This window comes from Nerophis ophidion, linkage group LG29, assembly GCF_033978795.1.
Source record: "Nerophis ophidion isolate RoL-2023_Sa linkage group LG29, RoL_Noph_v1.0, whole genome shotgun sequence".
Taxonomy (NCBI): Eukaryota; Metazoa; Chordata; class Actinopteri; order Syngnathiformes; family Syngnathidae; genus Nerophis; species Nerophis ophidion.
The window spans coordinates 9,713,021-9,727,122 of NC_084639.1; positions in this window are offsets into that span (position 1 = coordinate 9,713,021).

Sequence of the window (14,102 nt, forward strand, 5' to 3'; positions counted from 1 at the left end):
TCTGACTCCTTCTATCTCTGTCTCTCCCCCCCCCAGCGTTTATGGCGCTGCCCTTTTATACAGTGGGAGAGAAAATTTAAATTGTGTCCAGCTGGGTGACCCACGCACCTGATAATATTTGCGGGGTTGCTCCCCGCCTCGCTGCTTGCTCGCAGTCCACGCCTCCTCGCCGCCATCTTGGAGCGGGCTCCGGCGTGCCCTGCCTTGCTGTCGGACTGCCGGCCACGCCTCCTCGCCGCAATCTTGGGCCGGGCTCCGGCGTGTGCTGCGTCGCTGTTGGACTGCCAGCCACGCCCCCTCGCCGCCATCTTGGGTTTACGTGGCTGTGTCGGTCTCGAGCCGTCGTGCAGGTTCTCAGGACCACCAAGGAAGGACATTGTGGCGCAGGTTCAACTTTCTTTTATTTTTCAATAATAAAAAGTCTCTACGGGTCGCTTTTCAGCCTTGCCGTGTCCTGCTTCCTCTGCCGCTCCACCTTTTCAGTCGCGTGCGTCTTTGTCTTCCTGTGGCTCTCTCTTGCTCTCGTTCAGCATCCGCTTCCTTCTGACTCCTTCTATCTCTGTCTCTCCCCCCCAGCGTTTATGGCCGCTGCCCTTTTATACAGTGGGAGAGGAAATTTAAATTGTGTCCAGCTGGGTGACCCACGCACCTGATAATATTTGCGGGGTTGTTCCCCGCCTCGCTGCTTGCTCGTAGTCCACGCCTCCTCGCCGCCATCTTTGGGCGGGCTCCGGCGTGCCCTGCCTCGCTGTCGGACTGCCGGCCACGCCTCCTCGCCACCATCTTGGGCCGGGCTCTGGCGTGCCCTGCCTCGCTGTCGGACTGCCGGCCACGCCTCCTCGCCGCCATCTTGGATTTACGTGGCTGTGACGGTCTCGAGCCGTCGTGCGGGTTCTCAGGACCACCAGGGAAGGACATTGTGGCACAGGTTTGACTTTTTTTAATTTTTCAATAATAAAAAGTCTCTATGGGTCGCTTTTCATCGGTCGCCTGCGTCTTTGTCTTCCTGTGGCTCTCTCTCGTTCAGCATCCGCTTCCTTCTGACTCTGTTGTGTTAAGAGAAGGGAAGGAGGCGACAACCAGGACAGCCCTGCCTCGCTGTCGGACTGCCGGCTCCGCCTCTCCACAGTGGCCTACCATTTGGTGGCTGAGTTGCTGTTGTTCCCAAACTCTTCCATTTTCTTATAATAAAGCCGACAGTTGACTTTGGAATATATAGGAGCGACCTGATTTGTGGCACAAGTGGCATCCTATGAAAAGTTCCACGCTGGAAATCACTGAGAGCGGCCCATTCTTTCACAAATGTTTGTAGAAACAGTCTCCATGCCTAAGTGCTTGATTTTTACACACCTGTGGCCGGGCCAAGTGATTAAGACACCTGATTCTGATCATTTGGATGGGTGGCCAAAGACCCTTGCAAGTGGCTTAGAAATAATTGAAAACGATTCGCCACTCTTGAATAAGCCATCAAGTGAAAAAACGGAATGTTTCAACTATTTTTACTCCCTCTCGCTCTCCAGGACTTTTCTTTAATTTGTGCTCTCGGCTAGTGCCGGGCTTAAAAGGGGACAGACAAGAGAGAACCGTAACTGTTTAACCAGAAATTGTAACAAAACAGTCTCAATGTGTTTCTATTTGAAGAAACACCCATCCATCCATCCATTTTCTACCGCTTATTCCCTTTCGGGGTCGCGGGGGGCGCTGGCGCCTATCTCAGCTACAATCGGGCGGAAGGCAGAGTACACCCTGGACAAGTCGCCACCTCCCATTAAAGGAAATTCCGTTCAAGATTGTTCAAAATGAAATATGAGTTGGGAAATTGTGTTGAATGTAAATATAAACGGAATACAATGATTTGCAAATCCTTTTTCAACCCAAATTCAGTTGAATATGCTACAAAGACAACATATTTGATGTTCAAACTGATAAACATTTTTTTGTTGTTGCAAATAATCATTAACTTTAGATTTTGATGCCAGCAACACGTGACAAATAAGTTGGGAAAGGTGGCAATAAATACTGATGAAGTTGAGGAATGCTCATCAAACACTTATTTGGAACATCCCACAGGTGTGCAGGCTAATTGGGAACAGGTGGGTGCCATGATTGGGTATAAAAACAGCTTCCCAAAAAGTGCTCAGTCTTTCACAAGAAAAGATGGGGCGAGGTACACCCCTTTGTCCACAACTCCGTGAGCAAATTGTCAAACAGTTTAAGAACAACGTTTCTCAAAGTGCAATTGCAAGAAATTTAGGGATTTCAACATCTACGGTCCATAATATCATCAAAAGGTTCAGAGAATCTGGAGAAATCACTCCACCTAAGCGGCATGGCTGGAAACCAACATTGAATGACCGTGACCTTCGATCCGTCAGACGGCTCTGTATCAAAAACCGACATCAATCTCTAAAGGATATCACCACAACCGGCTCAGGAACACCTCAGAAAACCACTGTAGCTAAATACAGTTTGTTGCTTCATCTGTAAGTGCAAGTTAAAGCTTTACTATGCAAAGCGAAAGCCATTTATCAACAACATCCAGAAACGCCACCGGCTTCTCTGGGCCCGAGATCGTCTAAGATGGACTGATGCAAAGTGGAAAAGTGTTCTGTGGTCTGACGAGTCCACATTTCAAATAGTTTTTGGAAATATTCGACATCGTGTCATCCGTACCAAAGGGGAAGCGAACCATCCAGACTGTTATCGACGCAAAGTTCAAAAGCCAGCATCTGTGATGGTATGGGGGTGCATTAGTGCCCAAGGCATGGGTAACTTACACATCTGTGAAGGCACCATAAAGGCTGAAAGGTACATACAGGTTTTGGAACAACATATGCTGCCATCTAAGCGCCGTCTTTTTCATGGACGCCTCTGCTTATTTTGGCACGTGTTACAACAGCATGGCTTCATAAAAAAAAGAGTGCGGGTACTTTCCTGGCCAGCCTGCAGTCCAGACCTGTCTCCCATCGAAAATGTGTGGTGCATTATGAAGCGTAAAATACGACAACGGAGACCCCGGACTGTTGAACGACTGAAGCTCTACATAAAACAAGAATGGGAAAGAATTCCACTTTCAAAGCTTCAACAATTAGTTTCCTCAGTTCCCAAACGTTTGAGTGATGTCACACAGTGGTGAACATGCCCTTTCCCAACTACTTTGGCACATGTTGCAGACATGCAATTGTAAGTTCATTATTATTTGCAGACAAAAAAATAAAGCTTATGAGTTTGAACATCAAATATGTTGTCTTTGTAGTGCATTCAAGTGAATATGGGTTGAAAAGGATTTGCAAATCATCCATCCATCCATCCATTTTCTACCGCTTATTCCCTTTTGGGGTCGCGGGGGGCGCTGGCGCCTATCTCAGCTACAATCATTGTATTCCATTTATATTTACATCCAACACAATTTCCAAACTCATATGGAAACAAGGTTTTTAGAGCAGGTAAAGAAATGTAAATATTTAGGTGGTATTTACAACAATCACCATAATGAGCCCTGTTTTAGGGGAGTTTGGTTGAAAGATTAAGTTTGTTTAAAAAAGGGGGCGGTGTGTGAAAATAAATTCTGCTTAAGGCCCCTGAACACAGGTATACATGCACACAGATGTTGTTTTTAAAATGTAAACACAGTCGTACTCTCTCGCTCACATCAAAGAGCCAAACAGAAAAAAGGACTAACTTGTCGGCAGGGGTTCTGGATAAAGTCGCGGGGAAATTGTCTATTAAGATGGAGTAAGTTATCAGTGACACAACGCCACTAAACTAAACACCGCCGCAACGAATAGCTGCGATATCGCGCCGGTTCATCTGGATTCCCTTCGCTTCGCGTTAAAGGAGCCCTTACATTTGTTTCCAGCCAGGTGACGGACGGAAGGATGCTGAGGCAGGTGATAATGACTTCTTCTGGGGAGGTGGACCACAGGGAGATGGATGGCCCAAAGGGGGGAAGGTGGAGAGGGGAAGGGGGTTGATAAGTAATGCAGAAGGAGGGTGGGGGGGTGGAAAAACAACCGGAAAATCCCAACCGATTAAAAACGGTTCTGATGTTTTTTTCTTTTTTTTTCTTTTGGCAACACTGTAATATATAAAGACAGTAAAAGTGAGTACACTCACATTTATTATATCTTGCACTTAAAGGCCTACTGAAATAAGATTTTCTCATTTAAACGGGGATAGCAGGTCCATTCTATGTCTCATTCTTGATCATTTCGCGATATTGCCATATTTTTGCTGAAAGGATTTAGTAGAGAACATCGACGATAAAGTTCGCAACTTTTGGTCGCTAATAGAAAAGCCTTGCCTGTACCGGAAGTATGTGCGTGTGACGTCACGAGTTGCAGTGCTCCACACATATTCACATTGTTTATAATGGGAGCCACCAGCAGTAAGAGCAATTCGGACCGAGAAAGCGGCAATTTCCCCATTAATTTGAGCGAGTATGAAAGATTTGTGAATTAGGATATTTATAGTGAAGGACTAAAACAAAAAGCGACGGCTCCGGGCGGCGACAGTGTGAGCGTTTCAGATGTAATTAGACACATTTACTAGGATAATTCTGGAAGATCCCTTATCTGCTTATTGTTTTAATAGTGTTTTAGTGAGATTTTAAAGATTGTAAAGACATACCTCGAGGTCGGATGGCTACGGTGAACACGCAGTTTCTCAAAGAGAAGCCAAAGAGCCAAGCTCACAGCTGCCTTTTTTGACAGCTGCTGCAGGACGACGAATAATCCACTGATGTCTCCGGTAAGATATATATCACAATTTTCCCATCCAAAAACATGCTGGTTGACGTGAGAAAACATGTTCGCTTGACCGCTCTGCTTCACAACAAACAAAGAAACACCGGCTGTGTCTCGGTGCTAAAGACAGCTGCAATCCACCGCTTTCCACCAACAGCATTGTTCTTTATAGTCTCCATTATTAAATGAACAAATTGCAAAAGATTCAGCAAAACAGATGTCCAAAATACTGTGTAATTATGCGGTTAAAGCAGACTACTTTTAGCCGCTAGTGGTGCAGCGCTAATATTTTCTTACAGTCCGTGACGTCATGCGTACGCGTCATCTTTCCGCAACGTTTTCAACAAGAAACTCGCTGGAAATTTAAAATTGCAATTTAGTAAACTAAACCGGCCGTATTGGCATGTGTTGCAATGTTAATATTTCATCATTGATATATAAACAGACTGCGTGGTCGGTAGTAGTGGGTTTCAGTAGGCCTTTAAATTGAGTTCACACGCTGTCATTATTGTCTAAATAGCTGGGGGGGTTTTAATTGTTATTTACCAACAACAGGGTTTGCACGAGTCATTAAGAAGCAATTAGTCATTAATTGGATTTTGCATCCATGAAGGCCTTAAATAGCATTAAATACGATGACCAGGTGCTTTAACCCCGTAACACCCCTTGTTGTAAAAATACAACGTTACCTTTAACCAGGCAAAAAAACAATCTGTTATATATATATTTTTATTTTATTTTACCACACGTCTTCAGTAATGCGGACGTTGTATCGATCTGTTGTGGTGAAGAAGGAGCTGAGCCGGAAGGCAAAGCTCTCAATTTACCGGTCGATCTACGTTCCCATCCTCACCTATGGTCATGAGCTTTGATCACGGGTACAAGCGGCCGAAATGAGTTTCCTCCGCCGGGTGGCGGGGATCTCCCTTAGAGATAGGGTGAGAAGCTCTGCCATCCGGGAGGAACTCAACGTAAAGCCGCTGCTCCTTCACATCGAGAGGAGCCAGATGAGGTGGTTCGGGCATCTGGTCAGGATGCCACCCGAACGCCTCCCTAGGGATGTGTTTAGGGCACGTCCAGCTGGTAGGAGGCCACGGGGAAGACCCAGGACACGTTGGGAAGACTATGTCTCCCGGCTGGCCTGGGAACGCCTCTGGATCCCCCGGGAAGAGCTAGACGAAGTGGCTGGGGAGAGGGATGTCTGGGCTTCCCTGCTTAGGCTGCTGCCCCCGCGACCCGACCTCGGATAAGCGGAAGATGATGGATGGATGGACATTTACATAGTCATTGGGTCCTATTGTTCAGTCTCACAGTGCTATTGGATTTTACATTTCAGGGGTGTGGGAAAAAATCGATTCGAATATGAATAGTGATTCTCACGTTGTGCTATTCAGAATTGATTCTCATTTTTAAAAAAACTATTTATTTTAATTTTTTTTATTTTTTTTTATCAATCCTACAATACAATACACAGCAATACCATAACAATGCAATCCATCTCCAAAACCAAACCTGAACCAGCAACACTCAGAACTGCAATAAACAGAGCAGTTGAGGAGACACAAACACGACACAGAACAAACCTCCTTCCATCAGTGAGAGCTTTCAATGGTTGACCAAATACTTATTTTCCACCATTATTTACAAATAAATTCTTTAAAATCCCTACAATGTGAATTCTTGGATTTTTTTTTTCACATTCTGTCTCTCACAGTTGAAGTGTACCTATGATGAAAATTACAGACCTCTGTCATCATTTTAAGTGGGAGAACTTGCACAATCGGTGGCTGACTAAATACTTTTTTTGCCCCACTGTATATGGGTGTGGCGTGTGTTTTTTGTGGATGCATGTGTGTGTGTGTGTAAGGTTGCAGCGTGTCTCGGTTCCGCGACCTTGGTTCTCTCGCCGACGCGATAGCACAGCCAGTCAGTCCCAACGAAGGCGTGTGTCCATGAGAGACAGGGAAGGAGTAATCGCTGCACTGTCCTCTGAGGGAGTCTCGAAGTAGCAACCTTGCCACGTCGCTGGCAGCCAGGAAAGACGATCCAGATTAGAATGTTTGTGTTTGGGCGGACAAAAAAAATGCAAACTTTTCACTCTATTTCTGGTTCTCTGATTCATCATATCACCATCATAGCAGACGGGGTCTCCAAATGGCGCAAAGTTTGCAATACAGTCAAAAATCGCAGAAGTCTGAATGCACAGTTCTGCCTGCATCCTCCAATCATTTGTGGCAGCTTTAGGATACTTTGAACGGCTGCCAGCCTCTTCTAAATTTGTCGATTCACCGGAGCAACACTTATTCCAATCAGCAGATGTCCTGTTATCACGATTCCAAATAGGTAGAAATCTTCAATGTCCTCGATTGAAAGGGTCGCCAGGCTTGATCTTCTTAAAGGGGAACATTATCACCAAACCTATGCAAGCGTCAATATATACCTTGATGTTGCAGAAAAAAGACCATGTATTTTTTTTAACCGATTTCCGAACTCTAAATGGGTGAATTTTGGCAAATTAAACGCATTTCTGTTTATCTGTCTTTTAGTGATGACGTCAGAACGTGACGTCACCGAGGTAACACACCCGCCATATTCATTTTCACATTACAAACACCGGGTCTCAGCTCTGTTATTTTCCATTTTTTTCGACGATTTTTTCATGCCTCAACGGTGTGTTGTCGGAGGGTGTAACAACACTAACAGGGAGGGATTCAAGTTGCACCACTGGCAAGAATTCTGCCGCCAGACCCCCATTGAATGTACCAAAGTGTCTTCACATTTGACCGGCGATGCTAAGACAGACATGGCACAGAGATGTATGGATAACCTGCAGATGCATTTGCAACGATTAAGTCAACGAAATCACAAAGGGGAATTTTGTTGATGTTGTTGACTTATGTGCTAATCAGACATATTTGGTCACGGCATGACTGCCAGCTAATCGATGCTAACATGCTATGCTAACTGATGCTAACATTCTATTTACGCTAGCTGTATGTACATATGAAACTAGATACCCACATTTAATGCGAAACAAAGACTTACCAATCGACGGATTTAAGTTGCTCCAGTGTCACAAGATGCGAAAGTCCTGATCGTTTGGTCCGCACATTTTACCGGCGATGCTAATAAGGCAGCCATGCTATGGGCCACTTCATTAGGTACACCCACGCTATGGCCGAATAGCATCAATAGCTTCAATTTCTTCTTCAATTTCGTTTTCGCTATCTGCCTCCATACTCCGACCATCTGTTTCAATACATGCGTAATCTGTTGAATCGCTTAAGCCGCTGAAATCCAAGTCTGAATCCGAGCTAATGTCGCTATATCTTGCTGTGGTGACCGCCATGTTGTTTGTATTGGCAGCCCTGTATGACGTCACAGGGAAATGGATAGTGGTTTCGAAGATAGCCAAAATAAGGTACTTTAAAGCTTTATTTAGGGATATTCCGGGACAGGTAAAATTTTGAAAAAAACTTCAAAAAATACAACAAGCCCTTGGGAACTGATTTTTATTGTTTTTGACCCTTTTGAAATTGTGATAATCTTCCCCTTTTAAGTCTTTCTTCTCCCAAGAGTCTGTCCTGTGTCCATCAACAACCGTGAAGACAGGCAGGTTCCCACCAACCTGAGATATTGTCAATTGTGTTGGGATTTTAAATTTTAGAGAGCAGTGCAACACAAAAGTTAAGACAAGCCAAAAAATAGAAGCAAGCAGGAGAGGAGAGTGCGCCTTCAATGAGTACCAGTAAGAACTGGAGAAAAAAAAAAAAAAACGCACTTAAAGGCCTACTGAAACCCACTACTACCGACCACACAGTCTGATAGTTTATATATCAATGATGAAATATTAACATTGCAACACATGCCAATACGGTCTTTTTAGTTTACTAAATTGCAATTTTAAATTTCGCGCGAAGTATCCTGCTGAAAACGTCGCGGTATGATGACGCATGCGCGTGAAGTCACGGATTATAGCGGACATTTTGTTCCAGCCCCGATCCCAGCTATAAGTAGTCTGCTTTAATCGCATAATTCCACAGTATTCTGGACATCTGTGTTGCTGAATCTTTTGCAATTTGTTCAATGAATAATAGAGACGTCAAAGAAGAAAGATGCAGGTGGGAAGCGGTGTATTGCGGTCGTCTTTAGCATCACAAACACAGCCGGTGTTTCCTTGTTTACATTCCCGAAAGATGACGGTGAAACTTTACTATGGAACAGAGCGGTCAAGCGAACATGTGTCCCCTACCACATGTCAACCGGCAGGTTTCGGTGAGAAAATTGTGGTAAAAAGTCGGCTCTTACTGTAGACATGAGCGGAGAGCTTGCCTCGTTCCTCGTGCACCTCTTGCCTCCTCCGACCGGCCGCCTCCGAACGTGGGATGCTTCCACCTTGGAGGAGGGAAAAAATAAATAAATCTCAGCCCGGTCCAAACGGCTGCCTTCGCCTCGTCGAGAAACGTGGCTTCCCTCAGAGACACTGGCGGTCACCACACCCCTCCGACTTTCAGGTACGACCATATAATCTCACTAAAACACTAGTAACACAAAAAGCAGATAAGGGATTTTCCAGAATTATCCTAGTAAATGTGTCTAATAACATCTGAATTGCTCTGCCGTCTATTTTTTTTTTCTTTTCCCTAGTCCTTCACTCTAACTTTCCTCATCCACGAATCTTTCATCCTTGCTCAAATTAATGGGGAAATCGTAGCTTTCTCGGTCAAAATCGCTCTCACTCCTGGTGGCCTTGATTGTAAAAATTGTGAGGAGCTCCACAACCCGTGACGTCACGCTCGGAGTTTCCTGTGGAATACGTTGCGGAATGATGACGTGAATGATGACGCGTGTTTGTGACGTTATTGGTTGGAGGGGACATATTAGCCCAGCACCACTTACGGCTAAAAGTCGTCTCTTTCCATCGCGCAATTACACAGTATTCTGGACATCTGTGTTGCTGAAACTTTTGCAGTTTGTTCAATTAATAATGGAGACGTCAAAGTAGAAAGATGGAGTTGAGAAGCTTTTAGCCTTTAGCCACAAAAACACAGCCGGTGTTTCCTTGTTTAAAATTCCCGGAGGCGAAGCTTTACTATGGATCAGAGCGATCAAGCGAACATGGATCCCGACTACATGTCAACCGGCAGTTTTCAGTGAGAAGTTTCTGGTAATAAGTCGCCTCTTACCGGAGATCAGCGGAGCTTCTGTCCTGCTGCAGCTTCGTGAGAGACTGGCGTCAACACACCTGGTACTATTTAACTCCCTAAAACACTAGCAACACAATAAAAAGATAAGGGATTTCCCAGAAATTATTCTAGTAAATTGCTCCCAATGCAATCGCCTTTTTTTTTTTTGTAACTTTTTTTTTTCCTAGTCTTTCACTCTAAATTTCCTCATCCACGAATCTTTCATTCTCGCTCAAATTAATGGGGAAATTGTCGCTTTCTCGGTCCGAATAGCTCTTGCTGCTGGAGGCTCACATTATAAACAATGTTCGGATGTGAGGAGCTCCACAACCCGTGATGTCACGCGCACATCGTCTGCTACTTCCGGTAAACGCAAGGCTTTTTTATTAGCGACCAAAAGTTGCAAACTTTATCGTCGATGTTTTCTACTAAATACTTTCAGCAAAAATATGGCAATATCGCAAAATGATCAAGTATGACACATAGAATGTAGCTTATATCCCCGTTTAAATAAGAACATCTCATTTCAGTAGGCCTTTAAGACATTTATATTTATCAAAGTGCAAATTTTGCAAACAAATATTGTGAAAGTATTTGCTCTCCAATTACAGTGGTAAACTATACTACAGTAAAGAGAAATGTGTATTGTGTGTGAAAGGGTTACGTGCATTGTTATAATTGTACTGTGTATTAAGATTACATTAGCACTTAATTGGTCAAATGCTTAGAATTGTGTCTATACGGAACATGTTATGCTTTTGACTATATATAATAACTGTCTGCAGTGGGACATGGGCGTTTAAATTGTTTTAAGTTGCATTAAAAAGCATTAAATGCATTTGCTAATACTTACAGAAAATCTGAACAAAGGCCGAGCAAAACCATACCTCTCGCCGTTGCATTTTTGCACCTGGTGGAGATGGAAATTGAATAAGAACTACAAACCCTGTTTCCATATGAGTTGGGACATTGTGTTGGATGTAAAAACAAACGGAATACAATGATTTGCAAATCTTTTTCAACCCATATTCAATTAAATGCACTACAAAGACAAGATATTTGATGTTCAAACTCATAAACTTTATTTGAATTTTTGCAAAAAAGAATTAACTTAGAATTTCATGGCTGCAACACGTGCCAAAGTAGTTGGGAAAGGGCATGTTCACCATTGTGTTACATCACCTTTTCTTTTAACAACAATCAATAAACGTTTGGGAACTGAGGAAACTAATTGTTGAAGCTTTGAAAGTGGAATTCTTTCCCATTCTTGTTTTATGTAGAGCTTCAGTCGTTCAACAGTCCGGGGTCTCAGCTGTCATATTTTACGCTTCATAATGCGCCACACATTTTCGATGGCAGACAGGTCTGGACTGCAGGCGGGCCAGGAAAGTACCCGCACTCTTTTTTTTACGAAGCCACCCTGTTGTAACACGTGCTGAATGTGGCTTGGCATTGTCTTGCTGAAATAAGCAGGGGCGTCCATGAAAAAGACGGCCCTTAGATGCCAGCATATGTTGTTCCAAAACCTGTATGTACCTTTCACCATTAATGGTGCCTTCACAGATGTGTAAATTACCCATGCCTTGGGCACTAATGCACCCCCATACCATCACAGATGCTAGCTTTTGAACTTTGCGTCGATAACAGTCTGGATGGTTCGCTTCCCCGTTGTCGAATATTTCCAAAAACTATTTGAAATGTGGACTCGTCAGAACACTTTTCCACTTTGCATCAGTCCATCTTACATGATCTCGGGCCCAGAGAAGCCGGCAGCGTTTCTGGATGTTGTTGATAAATGGGTTTCGCTTTGCATAGTAGAGCTTTAACTTGCACTTACAGATGTAGCGACCAACTGTATTTAGTGACAGTGGTTTTCTGAAGTGTTCCTGAGCCCATGTGGTGATATCCTTTAGAGATTGATGTCCGTTTTTGATACAGTGCCGTCTTAGGGATCGAAGGTCACGGTCATTCAATGTTTGTTTCCGGCCATGCCGCTTACGTGGAGTGATTTCTCCAGATTCTCTGAACCTTTTGATGATATTATGGACCGTAGATGTTGAAATCTCTAAATTTCTTGCAATTGCACTTTGAGAAACGTTGTTCTTAAATGGTTTGACTATTTATTTACGCATTTGTGGACAAAGGGGTGTACCTCGCCCCATCCCTTCTTGTGAAAGACTGAGCATTTTTTGGGAAGCTGTTTTTATACCCAATCATGGCTCCCACCTGTTCCCAATCAACCTGCACACTTGTTCCAAATAAGTGCTTGATGAGCATTCCTCAACTTTATCAGTATTTATTGCCACCTTTCCCAACTTCTTTGTCACGTGTTTATCAGTTTGAACATCAAATATCTTGTCTTTGTAGTGCATTCAACTGAATATGGGTTGAAAATGATTTGCAAATCATTGTATTCCGTTTATATTTACATCTAACACAATTTCCCAACTCATATGGAAACAGGGTTTGTATTTTCCATACCTCTGTTTTCAGTACTGCCACTTTCTTCTGTCTTGTTAGTTTCCACACACATTTGTGTGATTTCTCTTTTCTTGCCAGTTTGTTTATGTTCTCTTGACACCACCTTGGAGGCAGAAGGGGATGCGGGCACAAAGAGGGACAAAAGCCGAAAAAATAAAAGCAAAAATACCATCAAAATAATTGCATTTCAGGGTTAGAATTTAGTGTATTGAACAGATGGAAAGGCTTTCTCGTACAATCGCTGAGATTTTTCTTTCTCTTTTTTTTCTTTTTTCCGGGCTGCCTTGTCTGGTTTTGCAGCTGAAGCCTGTGGGGCTCCCATAAAGCTCCATGAAGGCGAGGTATATTTTTCAAAGGAACACCTTTGGATGTTTTGCTACGGTATGCATGTTAAGGCATCAAAGAAGGAGTGCGGTTGTGTGCATATAGTAAGCGGCCTCACTGATGGAGGGTTTGAATGAAGCGTACCAAGTTCCCACACTGAACACGTTAAGTGATGGGAAGACCAGAAAGTGTATCGCCCTTCCGATATCGTCACACGTCTACTAGTAAACAGTGCAGCAAAATCCAAATTTGTATTGTATGCGGATGATTCTACATTATATCATTCTGCTTCTACCAGAAGTGAACTTAAAACCATTTTGAAATGAGATTTTCTTATTCAAACGGGGATAGCAGGTCCATTCTATGTGTCATACTTGATAATTTTGCGATATTGCCATATTTTTGCTGAAAGGATTTAGTAGAGAACATCGACGATAAAGTTCGCAACTTTCGGTGCTGATAAAAAAGCCTTGCCTGTACCGGAAGTAGCAGACAATGTGCGCGTGACGTCACGGGTTGTGCAGCTCCTCCCATCTGAACATTGTTTACAATCATGGCCACCAGCAGCGAGAGCGATTCGGGCCAAGAAATCGACGATTTCCCCATTAATTTGAGCTAGGATGAAAGATTTGTGGATGAGGAAAGTTGAGAGTGAAGGACTAGGAAAAAAAAAAAGGAATAGAGGGCAGTGGGAGCGATTCAGATAGGGAAGATGCTGTGAGAGGCGCCGTGGCAGCCGTGGGGGCGGCAGGACCACTCGGCCAGGGCCAACAACAACAAGGGGTAGAGCCATAATGCTTTGAAACCGATGTTGACGGTCAGGAGGACGCTGCTGGTATTGATGCCGGAGTAGCACACGACATAGATCGCCTTAAGAATACAGAATGGTAAAATGTTATTTATTAATACACATAATACACTGTACTTTGTGTGCGTGGTCCAATCCAACCAAGTTCGCTTGACATCTCTGTTCGATAGTAAAGCTTGACTGTCATCTTTCGGGAATGTAAACAATGAAACACCGGCTGTGTTTGTGTTGCTAAAGCCGGCCGCAATATACCGCTTCCCACCTACAGCTTTCTTCTTTGATGTCTCCATTGTTCATTGAACACATTGCAAAAGATTAACCAACACAGATGTCCGGAATCCTGTGGAATTTTGCGATGAAAACCGACGACTTAATAGCTGGGCACGATGCTGGCACAAAATGTCCTCTACAATCCGTAACGTCACGCGCAGGCGTCATCATACCGGGACGTTTTCAGCAGGATTTTTGGGAGCAAAATTTTAAAATTGCACTTTAGTAAGTTAACTTGGCTATATTGGCATGTGTTGCAATGTTAATATTTCATCATTGATGTATAAA